A 15,373-nucleotide genomic window follows, 5' to 3' on the forward strand; every position below is an offset into this window, starting at 1 on the left:
AGAAAAAAATTCAATATTAGTTACCAAAGTTACCTAAGATAGAAAGCAAGACCTAACACATGGTGAAAGCATAATGTGTTTGCAACTAAACCAAAAAATATCTACTGTGATAAAAGGAATCTGAAGCCAGTTGCATTTTTATAAGTAAATTTATTCTAAAATAGACTTAGAGTGTATCATGTTATTGAAACTTAAAATGGATTATTTTTTTTAAACAACCGAAAGTTCAGCTTGTGTGCACTATAAAGCATACATGTAACTTCATTAACATACCATGCAGCTCATCTGCATCTTTGGGTAGCAGAATCTACACTTCCCCTTGAATTTACTATTAAAATGTCACACAAATGATGCAAGTTTATTACATGCAGCTTCCTGGGTCTCTTGAGCTATATTCACAATAAAAGAACAGTTTCTGTTCTCTAACTTCTAACAAATTGTGCAAAAATTGAAACTTAAAGTTATGTTGAGAGATCCCAAATCAACACCATGGTTCAACTGACATTTGCTTTTAATGAAGTACAGAATTTGACAGCTATCATGGGGATATGAACATTGTCCTCGTTTCAGATGGGACAGACTTAATTTTCTTCCTAGTAGCTGGTACAATGTTGTGTTTTGGATTTAGTATGAGAATAATGTTGATAATACACTGATGTTTTAGTTGTTAATAAGTAGTGATTACCCTAAGTCAAGGACTTTTCAGTTTCTCATGCTCTGCCAGTGAGCAGGTGCACAAGAAGCTGGGAGGGGAGCAGAGCCAGGACAGCCGATTCAAACTATCCAAAGGGATATTCCATACTATAGAACATCATACTGAGTCAGACTAACACCATCCATAACCTGAGAGGAAGGGAATGGGAGGGGAAGGCTACTTTCCAGCTGAAACTTAACAGGACATTTAGATAGCCATATAGTATTTGAGTTCAAAAGGCTAATTGAAAACCAGAATAGTCCAAATATAGCAAAGGGGCACATGCCAGATACATGCAGAATTATTCAAGCTTTCACCAACCTATGGAATCAATTAGCAAACATTCAACTGGAAGCAAAGGTTATTCAATAAAGGAAGCCATGACTAACAAGCAGACTTCTGCTGTTGGACAGCTATACTCTGTGCGCTGCTGTACAACCAGCAACACTAGAGTATCGTTCTTGCTACAAAAGTTACCCTGTGATGGGGCTGGCATCAAGCTGCATTCATGAAAGGAGAATTCAAAAGTCCCTACTAGTAGGAAAGACAAACTTAGGAGAAAAAACTAGCAATAATCATTTCAGTCTTGTTATAGCCCACTAAGAATGGATATAGATTAACTTCAATCTCTTCTTATGCTGTTTTAACACAGTCAACTTTGTGGGTTTGTTGCTGTTTCCATTTAGAAAGAGTATCTTTTTTCCTATAGTCCATGGTAAATAACCATAACATAACTAATATGGCATACTACTGCAATCAATTATGGGACACGAATCAGTAGTAAAAAAAAAAAAGTAACACAAATTAACTCCAGTAATACACATACCATGTCATTAAAGACCTTTTTTACCTTCATGCATACTTTTCGTGTTTAACTGGTAAGGAGTGCTTGCTGGGGGGTTGGAGTGGGGTGGGAAAATCAAGGCACTCTAGAAGTATGAGAGTCACATTCCATTCTTTGTAAATGAGTAAAATGTACAACTCTCTCCATTTATATCCCATTACTTCAATTTTCTGTACACACAATCTAATATGCTATTCTATGCTGCATATTCAAGCTAAAGATTTTACCTCTGACAATGTTTGAATGCTTTTTTGTAAGGATTTTCATCAGCTTTAAGCATGCACTCAAACCAACTAAATAACATGTATTTCATCTTGAATTGGCTTGCTTTTTGTTTCGAAGTCCCAGGTTTTAGAGCTTGAAAATGTTTAATTCCTCAGGAATGGTAATTAGCCATTGGGACTTTTTGTCATGTAAAAGAAAAATGTATAAACAAAGGACTTTTCCAATACTTAAAATCCCTTCCTGAGCAAAAGAAGAAATAAATGATTCCCAAATATATTTAATTGAACCTACTGCTATTTCAGATTGAATTGTTCTTTAATTGGTAACTGCAGTTGTCGTGGTTTAATCTCAGCCAGCATCTAAGCACCACGCAGCCACTCACTCAATCCCTACCTCCCCTGGTGGGATGGGGAGAAGAATCAGAAAAAATAAAGGTAAAACCATTTGGTTCAGATAAGAAAAAAAATAATTCAAATAAAGTAAAATATACTACTAGTAGTAATTATAATACTAATTGTAATGGAAAGGGAAATAAAAAAAAAGAGAAAGAGAAATAAAACTCAAGGGAAAAAAACCCAACCAAAACAACTGATGCACAATGCAATTGCTCACCACCTGCTGACCGATGCCTAGTCAGTCCCTGAGCGGTGATTGGCAGACCCCGGCCAACTCCCTCCAGTTTATATAAGCAGCATGACATTCTGTGGTATGTCAACCTTTTTGGCTAGTTCAGGTCAGCTGTCCTAGAAGTGTCCCCTCCCAGTTCCTTGTGCCCCTCCAGCCTTTTCACTGGCAGGGCCTGAGAAGCTGAGAAGTCCTTGACGTAGTATAAATATTACTTAACAACAACTAAAAACATCAGTGTGGTATCAACATTGTTCTCACACTAGATTCAAAACACATCACTGTACCAGATACTAAGAAGAACATTTATTCTATCCCAGCCGAAACAAGGACAACCCCTTATTCCATACTATTTACATCAAGACACACTTTCCAATACATCATCACCTTTCATGTTCTTTGATATAAACACACAGATGTCATTCCCTTAGTCTATTGACCATCCTTCTAAAATTCCATTGAGTTCATTTAGTCCATGACGTTGGCCTCAGTCTGTCATAACAGTCTTTCAAGGCAGGAAATATGGTGTGAAGTGTTGGACTGTTGCATATTGAAGCCAGTTCTGATTCTGTCACCTGTTCAGGGGTCTGCTTTCATCAAATTTCATTCTTCATTAATTTGGTAATTGGAAGGGAGTCAGATTCAGCTCTCCAAATATGAAGTGACAGAGACAGGTGCCACAAGGCACCCAGTGCAATGATAGGCACATGGAAGTGACAATATAGTGTGTTGTATAGCAATAAACATCATACAATTTGATTTATTGACTACTTTCACCCAAAATCAAATCCCCTTGGGGCACACATTGAACTTCCCCATCCTCCTGCATTACCCACCAAGTTCTTTCAGGTCCTTGAGCAAAAACAACCCCACGAATGGGTTTACCCTTGCCTGAGGCAGGAATGATCCAGGCTGTTTTCCCAAGCATATTTCTAAGGGGCAGTACAGGAACTTTATCTCCTTCTACAGTATGTAAAAGCTTTGATTGTGCACGGCCACCCAATTGGCAGATCCCCTGGTGTTGACTAACCAGGTGGCTTTTTCTAAATGAGTATGCCAATGTTTGAAAGTCCCACCACCCATTGCTTTCAGTGTGGTCTTTTACAGTCTATTGTATAGTTTGATTTTTCCCAGAGACTGGTGCATGATAGGGGATGTGATATACCCACTCAATTACATGCTCTTTGGCCCAAGTGTCTATGAGGTTGTTTCAGAAATGAGTATGATTATCTGACTCAGTTCTTTCTGGGGTGTCATGTTACCATAAGACTTAACTTTCAAGTCCCAGGATAGTGTTCCAGGCAGTGGCAATGGGGCTCAGGGTATATCTCCAGCCATCCAATGGTTGTTTCCACCGTTATAAGCACATGGTGCTTCCCTTGGTGGGTCTGTGGGAGTGTGATATAGTCAATCTGCCAGGCCTCCCCATATTTATATTTTAGCCATCATCCTCATCCTCCATACCAGAGAGGCTTTAACTGCTTGGCTTGTTTAATTGCAGCGCATGTTTCACATTCATGGATAACCTGTGCTATAGTGTCCATGGTCAAGTCTACCCCTCAGCTATGATCCCATCTATATGTTGCATCTCTTCCTTGATTGCTGGAGGTGTCATGGGCCCACTGAGCTATAAATAATTCACCCCTATGTTGCCATTCCAGATCCTCCTGAGCCACTTTAATCTTAGCAGCCTGATATACCTGTTGGTTGTTTTGATATTCTTCAGTAGCCCAAATCTTGGGGGCATGAGCATCTACATGACATACCTTTACAACCAGGTTCTCCACCCGGGGAGCGATATCTTGCCACAATGTGGCAGCACAGATGGGTTTACCTCTGTGCTGTCAGTTGCTCTGCTTCCATTCCTGCAACCACCCCCACAGGGTGTTTGCCAACATCCATGAGTCAATATAGAGGTAAAGTATTGGCCATTTTTCTTGTTCAGTAATGTCAAAAGCCAGCTGGATAGCTTTCATCTCTGCAAACTGACTCGATTCACCTTCTCCTTCAGCAGTTTCTGCGACTTGTTGTAGGGGACTCCGTCTTCAAGGCAGCTCTACCAAAAGCCCACCAAAATCGAAAACACAGCACTGTACCAGCTACTAGAAAGAAAAATAACTGTCTCAGCCGAAACCAGGACAGCCAGTCGTACATGTGAATTATTAACTAGCTGTCCCTGAGAACAAGATATACAATAAAAAAAGAAAAGACTTTCAATCTAACTGGAGGATAAACTATCATTTTTGAAGACATTGTAGACTTCTGCTTTTTTTATTGCTATCTACCTCAAGTTTTGCTGGAAGGTTTCCTCTAAGGATTCTACAGAAATTGGCTTGAGGATGACAGTATTATGGGACTTGCCTTCTCTGAAATGTTAAAGATTTTTAGAGGGGCTATGAGCACAAGAATTTTTACTCTGACTTTTAAAGAAACTAAAGACTAAACAAGAGCTTTTTAAAAGTACCTCTGCTCATGTGTGTAACTGCACAGCCAAGAACTGTTTCCCCATTAACCCAGTAGACAGACAAGAACAAGTCAGAGATACTCCAAGAAGCCACACAGCAATGAATGCAAGCACTTACGCTAACAGCTTGTACAGTACAATACGTAGAACATCTGCATAAGCACATCCTTGAACAGCAAGTGACAGCTATTTTCCTACATTTTTACATTATGTTCTTAAAATGCCTACAGTTCTTTCATCTTTTCTTTGTATAACTAAGGTTATTACCCTAGTCACCAGCATGATTCCGCTAGCTGCAGTCAGTGTTGCAAGCTCTTAATTTTATTCCAAGCCTTATGCCACTCAGCACTTACCCAAAAATGCTGATGAAAAGACATCCTATTTTTGCAGCTACCAGCCTTTGTTTCAGAAGTACACCAGCCTTATTGGAGACCTGAGCTCTAAAATGCCAAATGATTAAAGTACCGTTGGGGTCTGCAGCGGGTCTGAAGACAAGTTAGTTGACCTCAAAGACTTAGCCGTGTACCTTTAAGACAGCCACAAATTGTCAAGTATGTAAACAGGATGTGAAGAACCGGAACTTAGAACCGCAGCATATGGGTACCTACAGCAACAGCAAATAGCAAGCAAGAATAAAAACACAAAAACCTGTCAGGGTCTGACACATGTATTGTCTAAGATATATAAATAATTTGTATAAACAATAAAGGCCATTTTGTCCGAACCCGGCCATGCAGACATAGTGTTTTTTTCAGTCCGCCTCGACCTGCATCACCACATTTGGTGACCCCGACATGCCGATGTGATCCCAGTAAAGGGTACCAAAAAGAGACCCTGAGACTGTGCCGATGTGACCCCGGTAAGGGGTGTCAGGAGCAGATCCTGAGACTGACCAGCGGGTTGCTGGGGAGGCGGAGCCTGGTGAAGCGGAGTAGCACAGTGAGCAGCTGCCAGATCCCGGGAGAACTGACACCGGTAAGGTGAGCCACCAGGGAGAACATGGGGAGTAAGTTATCTAAAGAAGATACCATGGCGCTATTAATGTGGAAATTAGTATTAGAAAAGCATGGAATTACTTTAGATGGGCTCCAGTTAAAAGATATGTTATTGTGTATCGACCTGGGACAATTTAGGATCAGCATTGTCAGAAGCTCTGGAGAAAAGGGATAAAGAGGCGTTGGGGCTTTTACTTACATGGGGACTGCTTAGACATGCTGTAGGGAGCTTGCAAAATCAGCAAAATGCGAGTGGGAGCTTGCTAAGTCAGCAAGACGCGAGTGGGGGCTTGCAAAATCAGCAAAATGCGAGTAAGGGCTTAAAAAGTCAGCAAGATGCGAGTGGGGGTGTATCATTCAAACCTCCCCTGTATCCCCCTCCAGAATACAGGCAAGAGGATGAGGGGGTGGGGGAGAGGAAGAGTCTGTGCCTGTCTGACACCACTCCCCAATGCCCCAAATCCCCTAAATCTCTCCAACTGCATCAACTTATACTCGATACCTGTGACGTGTTCATTTGATTCGTGTCAATATAGAACAACGCTAGAACCACATGATGAAATGTAACCTTCTGTCTTACATACCCTTGTATAACCACATGCTTAAGAAAAACAAAATGATCAATGTATATAGTTCCTGTATCTTACAAAGGACATCTGGTTAAACACCCTGATATGCAGGCTGAGCTGCTAACCAAATAGTGTTAAGTAAGAGAAGCTTACAGGGCACGTGTAAAATCTAGGGTCATCCTAAGGGTGAGCTGAGGAAGACTGCTGACTTCATCCATCGACCACCAGATAGGGGTTAAGAAGACCCTCGGAGATAGAAAGAGCATGCGCCATGAAGTACACTCCTATTCCAAGGATCCATTTACATAAACCAACCCTTTCTTAGAAATAGCTATGAATATGTATTAGTTTAGGAAATATAAACCAAAAATAAATTTTGTACAGCGTGCGTCTTGGTGGAGCGGAGACTCCCAGCGCACTCAGCGCTGTTTTCTTGCCTCTATTTGCTTAATAAATTGCAAACTTTGATTGTAATCCTATTTTGGGACTAAGTTATTTATCACAATTGGGGGCTCGTCTGGGATGGCTTTGGTTCCTGAATTCTGACTTGATCAAGGAGGAGCACCCCACCATTTGGCGGCTCCTGTTCGAGTCAGGTTGGGACTAATGCCATCCTGAACCTGAATAAAGGCAAGCAAAGAATTTGATTTTTTTATGAGCTCCCTTGCCGGCTGCAGCACTATATTTTGCCCGTAATTCTGCGTGCGAAGATCTGAACGAAGATGACAGAGTCGTAAGTATTTAAGGCGTATACCGTTCGGTTGGGTGGGATTCAGTTGCCTGTGTGTGTAAGAGTGTGACTGAGACGGAACTTTGTTCCGAAGCAATTGTGGAGGTCTTCTAACCACGGTTCCAATCTCCCGTGAGGAACTTGGCCGGTGAAGGACCGAAGCAATTCCTATAGGATTCATGGGTGGGTGATGGTTCCTAAACCCCCTGCAAGACACTCCTACTAAGGTAACCAAGGGCTGTAGGAATTGCCACAGTAAAATTCCTAGATGGGTCAGACAAAATCGAAGACCAGGGACCAGGAGAAAGGGAGCAAATTACCAGACATACCACCAGAAAGTCCATTAGGAATAATGATTAGAAATTGGAACAACAGGGGCCCCAGAAAAGGAAAAATTAAATTAAAAATGATCCAGTATTGTATGGTAGAATGGCCGAAGGAGCCTATAAGACCACATGTCTTTTGACCTGGTTTTGGTTTCTTTGAAGACTGGATTTGTCAGGCCTTAAATATACATGTTAATTCCAAGGAACCTTTTAGTCAGGAGGAAAGTGATTATATGCAGGATTATGGATCAGGACTTCATGTCCTTTTCCAGCCTTAATACTTACAGTAAAAGCAGAAGAAGAAAAACAGGAAAGAGAAAAAGATGATAAATGGGAGCCATTATATAACCTACCACCTCCATATCTTAACAATCCACCCCCGGCGGCAGCTCCCCCTCCGGTGGCTGTGGTATCTCCACCAGTACCACCGTTGCCCCTGCCTCCACCACCAACAGCACCGGAATTAGATCGACCTCCGGCTGCATGTACGAGAAGTAGGACTGCCGTATCTGAGGGAGCTTCTTTATATCCCTTATGAGAGGTACCCCTCGGAGGCAATCAGGGAGGCATCGGGTTTGTGGCAGTCCCATTAAATACTACAGATGTAAGAAATTTCAAGAAAGAAATGGGGACCCTATTAGATGATCCCTTCAGAGTAGCTGAAAAACTGGACCAATTCCTAGGCCCCAATACTTATACTTGGGAAGAAATACAGTCCATTTTAGGGATCTTATTTACTGCTGAGGAGAAGGGAATGATTAGGCAAGCTGGAATGAGAATTTGGGAAAGACAGAATCAGGCAGGACCCCCGGGAGACCAAAAATGGCCAAATGTGGATCCCCACTGGGATCATCAACAACCCCAAGGAAGACAGAATATGAGGGACTTGAGAACATTAATCATACAGGGAATAAGGGAAGCGGTTCCCCGAGGGCAAAACATTAATAAAGCATTTAATGAACAACAAGGGAAAGATGAATCTCCAACAGAATGGTTGGAGAGATTAAGGAAAAGCCTGCAAATGTATTCTGGAATTGACCCGAATACAGTGGCCGGAACCGCACTCCTTAGAACACAATTTGTGGCTAGATCCTGGGGGGACATAAGAAGGAAATTAGAAAAGCTGGAAGACTGGCAAGAGAGAGGATTAGAAGAGTTACTTAGGGAAGCACAGAAAGTATATGTTAGGAGAGATGAGGAAAAACAAAAAGCAAAAGCCAAAATCTTTGTAGCAGCAGTAAGAGAAAGCCAGAGAAATAAGACCCCGTCTGGAGAGAGAAGGGAAAAAGGAATAGAGAAAACACCCAGGGGACAATCTTATCAAGAAAGATCCACAATTCCCATTTGTTACTATTGCAATAAGAAGGGACATATTCAGAAGAACTGTCACAAGCGGGAACAGGATGAGAAAATTTTCAAAGAAAAATAGAGGTGTCAGGGGCTATATCTTTTGGGGAATTCAACATCAACAGAGCCCTTGATAAAATTATTAATTGGTCCCCATAAGGAGGAAGTTTTATTCTTAGTGGACACAGGGGCTGAAAAATCCACTATTAGAAAACTTCCAAAAGGAATAGAAAAAGTGAAGAGTTATATGTCAGTAGTAGGGGCAAAAGGAGAGCCTTTTAAAGTACCTGTCTTGAAAGATGTAGAAGTAGAAACAGAGAAAAAAATTTGTCTTAATGATTTACTTTTGCTCCCTGAAGCGGAGTACAACTTATTAGGAAGGGATTTGATTTTGAAACTAAACTTGAGCATTCAGAGTCAAGGGGACAAATTGCAGATTAAATAATACACTTTAACACAAGAGGATGAAGAAGCCATTAACCCTTCAGTATGGTATAAGGAGGGGGAAACTGGAAAGATAGAAATGGACCCCATAAAAGTTCAAATAATAGATCCGCATTGTCCAATTAGAGTCAAACAATACCCTATACCAATGGAGGGTCGAAAGGGATTAAAACTTGTAGTTGACAGGCTTCTGGAAAAAGGAACTTTAGAACCATGTATGTCACCTCATAATACACCTATCCTCCCTGTAAAGAAATCTGATGGGTCATACAGGATGGTACAGGACCTGAGAGCTGTAAATCAGTGAACAATCACTAAATTCCCTGTGGTGGCAAATCCTTATACTTTACTGAGTCATATATCTCCCAAACATACTAGGTATAGTGTAATAGATTTGAAAGATGCCTTTTGGGCCTGCCCCCTGGATGAGGGATCGAGACATTATTTTGCCTTTGAGTGGGAGGACCCTGAAACGGGACGAAAATAACAATTAAGATGGACTGTACTACCACAGGGGTTTACAGAGTCACCAAATTTATTTGGACAAACTTTAGAGAAAATCTTACAAGATTTTACATTACCCAGGGAGGTAAAATTATTGCAATATGTGGACGATCTATTAGTAGCAGGAGAAACTGAAGAAGGAACCCGAGAAGCTACTATTAAATTGTTAAATTTTCTAGGAGAAAAGGGATTAAAGGTGTCTCGATCAAAATTACAGTTTATAGAACAGGAAGTGAAATATTTAGGGCATTGGCTGAGTAAGGGAAGAAAGAAGTTGGAAAGAACCAGAAGTTCGTCTGGTGCCCAAACAGGGACCCATTAAGTTGCTTAAATGCGGTTCACTTAAATGCGGTTTGCTTAAATGCTGTTCGCTTAAACGCGGAAGTCTCTGTGCATCGGACCCAAAAGGAAGTTGTCTGATTTGGTAGCTGGAGGTCGGAGGTGGGAAGAACCTGGAAGGCGAAAAGAGGAGTCCAGAGTTCAGTGTAGAGCTGCAGATTGCACCCCTGCCGGAGGTAAGACCGCAATGAATAAAACGCGGCAGGGCTCTCTGCCGATACCCTCTCTGAGAGAGGGGGGAGCACTCAGGAAGACCATGATGGAATTCGACGCAGCAATTAAACTATTAACTAGCATCCTCCTTAAGAGAGAGGGGAGAGCATTAAAGAAACAGAAGTGGAGGCTTTAGTTCGCTGGGCACGAAAAAAAATAAGATTCCTGAGCCCACATTATTGTTTAGTATTACGGAATGAAGTGGGAAATTGCCTCTGGGATGCTACGATCGAGGGAGGTAAAGAAGGAAAAGAAGCTAAAGCATTAGGAGCTACGTGGCGGTCTATAATTAACCCTCTGCAAACTATGAAGGCGGAAAAAAAAGTAGCGGCAGCAGCTATAGAAGCATTGGGAGGAGATGAGGTAGAAAAGCCAATAGAGCAGAAGGGTGATTCACCTAAGCCTTGGCTACATTTTTCAGAGTTGGGCATACTCGTCCTATGAAGGGCATGTCATCCTCTGCATGTTCAACAGTACAGGAGTTTTTAGATAAGACAGCAGAGAAACCAAAAGTTACTCCTCGGGGGTCTGTTGTAACTGAGCCGAAACCGGAAGAGGCTGTTGAGCCTCCCCAAAAAGAGGAGCAATGAGTCATGCTGCACCAATTTGAGCTGTGGGTGGAGCAAGACCAAAAAGGAGGGTGGCTACAGCTTGAAGATCAAATCAAGGGGGGCAAAAGTGCCGTCCGACGTCCGACGTCATATCCTCCTCTTCCTGAAACATCATCAGACGAATTTGAGGGGAAGGCGGGGAGAAGCTTTGTGATAACAATACAGAGAAATCTTTACAGGAGGTAATAGATAAATTAAGAAACCTGGAAAAGCGAGTTGAAATGAACCTGCCTAGTACTTCAATACTGTAGTTCCTCCAGTTAGCCCAACTACCCCTCCAATGCTGAACTCGAGAAAAGATCCAATTCTACAGCGTTGGTCCAGTGGTGTTCGTGATGCTATTTTGGAGGGTGATTGGCAGGTCCCAAGCTCGTATACCTTGTCCAGTAGTGGTTAATAATCTCGGTGCACGTAACTGGGACATAATTTATGGAAGGTTAATGATCAGATGTTAGCGATGGGAACATTGCAACCTGGTCTTCCAACTGCTACAATGATCCTTCAGAACTGCCAAATTGTTGTGATAGACTTGAAAGACTGTTTCTTCACGATTCCCTTATACCCTGATGACACGCAAAGAGCCTCACTAACGATGATTTGTAACCGTTCCAATCCTGGTTGCATGGCACAGAAGCCAAACAGTCCTCAAACTTGTTCACCAGAACAACGGGCTGCCCTAGAAGTTGTATCCCACAAGATTCAGACTGGCTGGTGTGGTTGCCGAATGGCAAATCATCCGATATCCTTTTTGGTTTGTAATGTTGCCACTTCACCTTTTGCCCTTATTTTGCAATGGCAAAAGAAAAAGGGGGAAAATACAGTGATCGTTTTAGAGTGGTTGTTTTTGCCATCACAACCCAGACATCGTATTTTAAGTTGTCCTGAAGCAGCAGCGGCCTTGGTGAGTAAAGGAAGAGACAGGATTGTTGAAATTGATGGGACTGAACCAGCAGATATCAGTATTCCAGTCCATGGTGAGGATTATGAGTGGCTCCTGAGACATTCAACAGCCATATAGGAAGCCTTGGTGGGTTATACAGGTGTTGTACACAACAACCGGCCAAAAGGACCTCTCTGGAAGATGTTGGAACATTACCAGTGGATTGTGAGACCGCCATGATCAAAAAGACCAGTTGAAGGGCCAACGGTGTTCACAGATGCAGGATGAAAGATGAAGAAGGCTGCGTGTGTTTGGCAATCCGATAATCAGTGGCAGAAACACGTGATCACCAGTGAACCACGGGACAACCTTCAAACCTTAGAACTGAAAGCAGTGTGTTGGGCATTGGGCAGCTGGAACGACACACCTGTAAACATAGTATCAGACTCATTGTACATAGTTGGTGTAGTACAGCGCATTGAAGATGCCTTCTTGAGAGAGACAAGGAGTCAACATCTTGGTGAAATGTTTATACAACTGCGTAGTACTCTTTGACAGAGAAAACATGAATTTTGTATTATGCATATTAGAAGTCATCAGTGGACCATTGGGTTGGGCGAAGGTAATGCTAGAGTGGATGAAGCAGTCAGCTGTCTGGCAATAACTCCTCCAACAAAGAAGTTTGAAGAAGCTCGTAACAGCCACGAGATGTTTCATCAGAATGCAAAGTCTTTACATCGACAGTATCAAATTCCCATAGCAGATGCAAAGGGTATTGTCTGCTCCTGTCCTCCATGTAGTCATCATGGACCTGGTTTAGGGGTGGGCGCTAACCCAAAAGGTCTGAAGGCGCTTCAGGTTTGGCAAATGGATGTAACACATGTACCTGACTTTGGGAAGCTTAAGTATGTGCATGTCACAATTGTCACCTATTCTCATTTTATATGGGCCACTGCACAAACCAGTGAAAAGGCATTACATGTGGAGAGACACTTAATGTCTTGTTTTGCTGTCATGGGAGTTCCTGTAGAAATAAAGACAGACAATGGTCCAGCGTATAGCAGTCAACGAGTCGCTAGGTTTATGACAACTTGGGGAATTAAACACGTCAAAGGGATTCCTCACTCCCCAACGGGGCAAGCAGTTATTGAAAGGGCAAACCGTACCCTGAAGGATTATCTTCAGAGACAGAAAGTATAGAACATAGACATAACTAAACGGTTGACTAAGGTGTTGTTTACCTTAAACTATCTCTCCCTTATGGAGGATAGAGAGGGACCACCTGTTGTTATACATCACCAAACATCGCGAGGGAACCAAACAACTACAGTTCCTGGTTTGAATGTTCTGTATAAAAATATGGCTTCAGGCATATGGGAAGGACCTAATCCGGTGTTATTTATCGGTAGAGGTTATTTTTGTATCTCCACAGATAAAGGACCTATATGGGCACCTAGCAAGTTTGTGTGACCTGTATGTCAAGATCAGAAGACGGAAGAGAAGACTCAGAGCGAGCAGACGGAATGAATTGTCTATGTTGTAAGGGATGTAACCCGTGGGTATTGTGCCAATGTATGCTATGTGGGGTAAAACGGTTCTGTAAGCCAAAGCTTAAATGTAAATGATGTGAAGGGTGTACGGACAGTAAATTGACTACTGTACTTTTGATTAGTAACCGGGTATGAAGCAAGAGAAAACATACAACTAGTGTAATACCATGCTGATTGGAGATAGTATACATCATCAGAATCTGTGAAAGCACAGATTTGTGGGGTGGAATATGTAAAAATAAAAATAAAAAAAAAAAAAGAGAGAGAGAAAAAATTGTGGAAATTGCAAGAGTAAACATGTTTGAGTTGTGGACTTGGTTTGCCGTCTTGATGAATTTTTTACCCATTGGACAAAGTATTTTTGACATCTTGCCTAGGACAAACATATGGGTGACATGGGCAAATATCACAGGAGCAACAGACTTTTGTTTAAGTCTGCAACAGGCAGACAACCCCTTTAGAACTTGTTTAGTTGGTATTCCCCTGCAAGAGAATGAAACAAATTTTGATGGGTTTTGGAATCTTAAAGCAGTGGATCTGACTTCCAATCAAAATGGTACAAATGGGCAATATGTTTGACCTTCTGTGTGTAATGCAGCGTGGCAGAAGACGGTTATTGAGAATTTAAATCAGCCACATCATTTACCTTTGCAGGAGTTAGACCTATTGGCTAGCGTTGTACCTGTTGAATATGTTAATGTTACTGCAACTGGTATGGCAGACTGTACCCACATGTCATCACCACTTCAACCCATGAATGGCACTGGAGTAATTTTGGTTGGTGACCCGTGGCAGATATGACTAACACGTCAAGGTGAACATGGGTTTTATACAGGGTTTCAAAATCTAACCGGTTCACCTATTTGGGGTGAATTGAAAACTGGGGGTTTCCATGTAGATGTAGCAGGGGGTTATCAGTTGCTGCTGGGAGTCTTTTTGATATGTGGGGACAGAGCGTGGCTAGGAATACCTATGCATCCTGTTGGTGGACCATGTTATTTAGGGCGTTTGACTTTGCTCCACATATGAAAGACATTGAAAATGACTCAACTATCTCATACATCACGGAGGGCACTGCGCACCTTTGATGAAACATGTAATGACCGAGTTGATCTACATTCAGTAACAGCAAATGTCCTAGCCTCCATATTTATGCCGGGGGCAATGGCAGCATTAAATGCTAAGAATATACAAAGGTTAGCGTGCTGGGGAGAGAAACAATTTAATCTTACATCGCAGATTTTAAGTTTGTTATTGCTTGATGTAGATAGTGTTAGGGATGCTACGTTACAAAATAGGGCTGCAATAGATTTTTTGTTATTAGCATATGGACACGGTTGTGAGGATTTTGAAGGGATGTGTCGTATGAACCTTTCCAATCATCCCATATCGATGCACAAGAAGTGGTCAAAACTGCAGGGAAACATGAAGCATATTCTTGCTGATGTTAATCCCTTCGATGAATGGTTGAGAGGATTGGGGATAACAGGTTTGTTAAAGACGTTGTTGATGGAAGTAATACGCTTTGTTATAATCATTGTTGTAATGTCTTTAGTTTTTAGCTGTTTATTTTCTTGTTTGAAGAAAGTTGTAACATCTATTGTGAAACAGACATGGGTTGTCCAAAAAGAAAAAGGGGGATATGTAGAGGGATTTTTAAAGGACCGAGGACATATGTTACCATTGTCTGGGTTGGACCACCCAGGCCTGTTAGTTGAAGCTGCAGAGCGACTTTAAATTGTCCTTGGAACAAGCAGTGGGAGAAAGAAAACAAGCTATGCACAAACAAGAAGCCAGGTGCAGAGCAAGTACTGGGAACCGCGGAATCAACACACTCTCATAGGCACACTCTGATCAGGCACCTGCAGCATGCTCGACCTGTGGTGACGCAAGTCGAGGCGGACTTAAAAGAAACACTATGTCTGCGTGGCTGGGTTTGGACAAAATGGTTATTGTTTATACAAACTATTTATATATCTTAGACAGTACAGGTGTCAGACCCTGATAGGCTTTT

The sequence above is a fragment of the Falco cherrug genome, chromosome W (assembly GCF_023634085.1).
Source record: "Falco cherrug isolate bFalChe1 chromosome W, bFalChe1.pri, whole genome shotgun sequence".
Lineage (NCBI taxonomy): Eukaryota > Metazoa > Chordata > Aves > Falconiformes > Falconidae > Falco > Falco cherrug.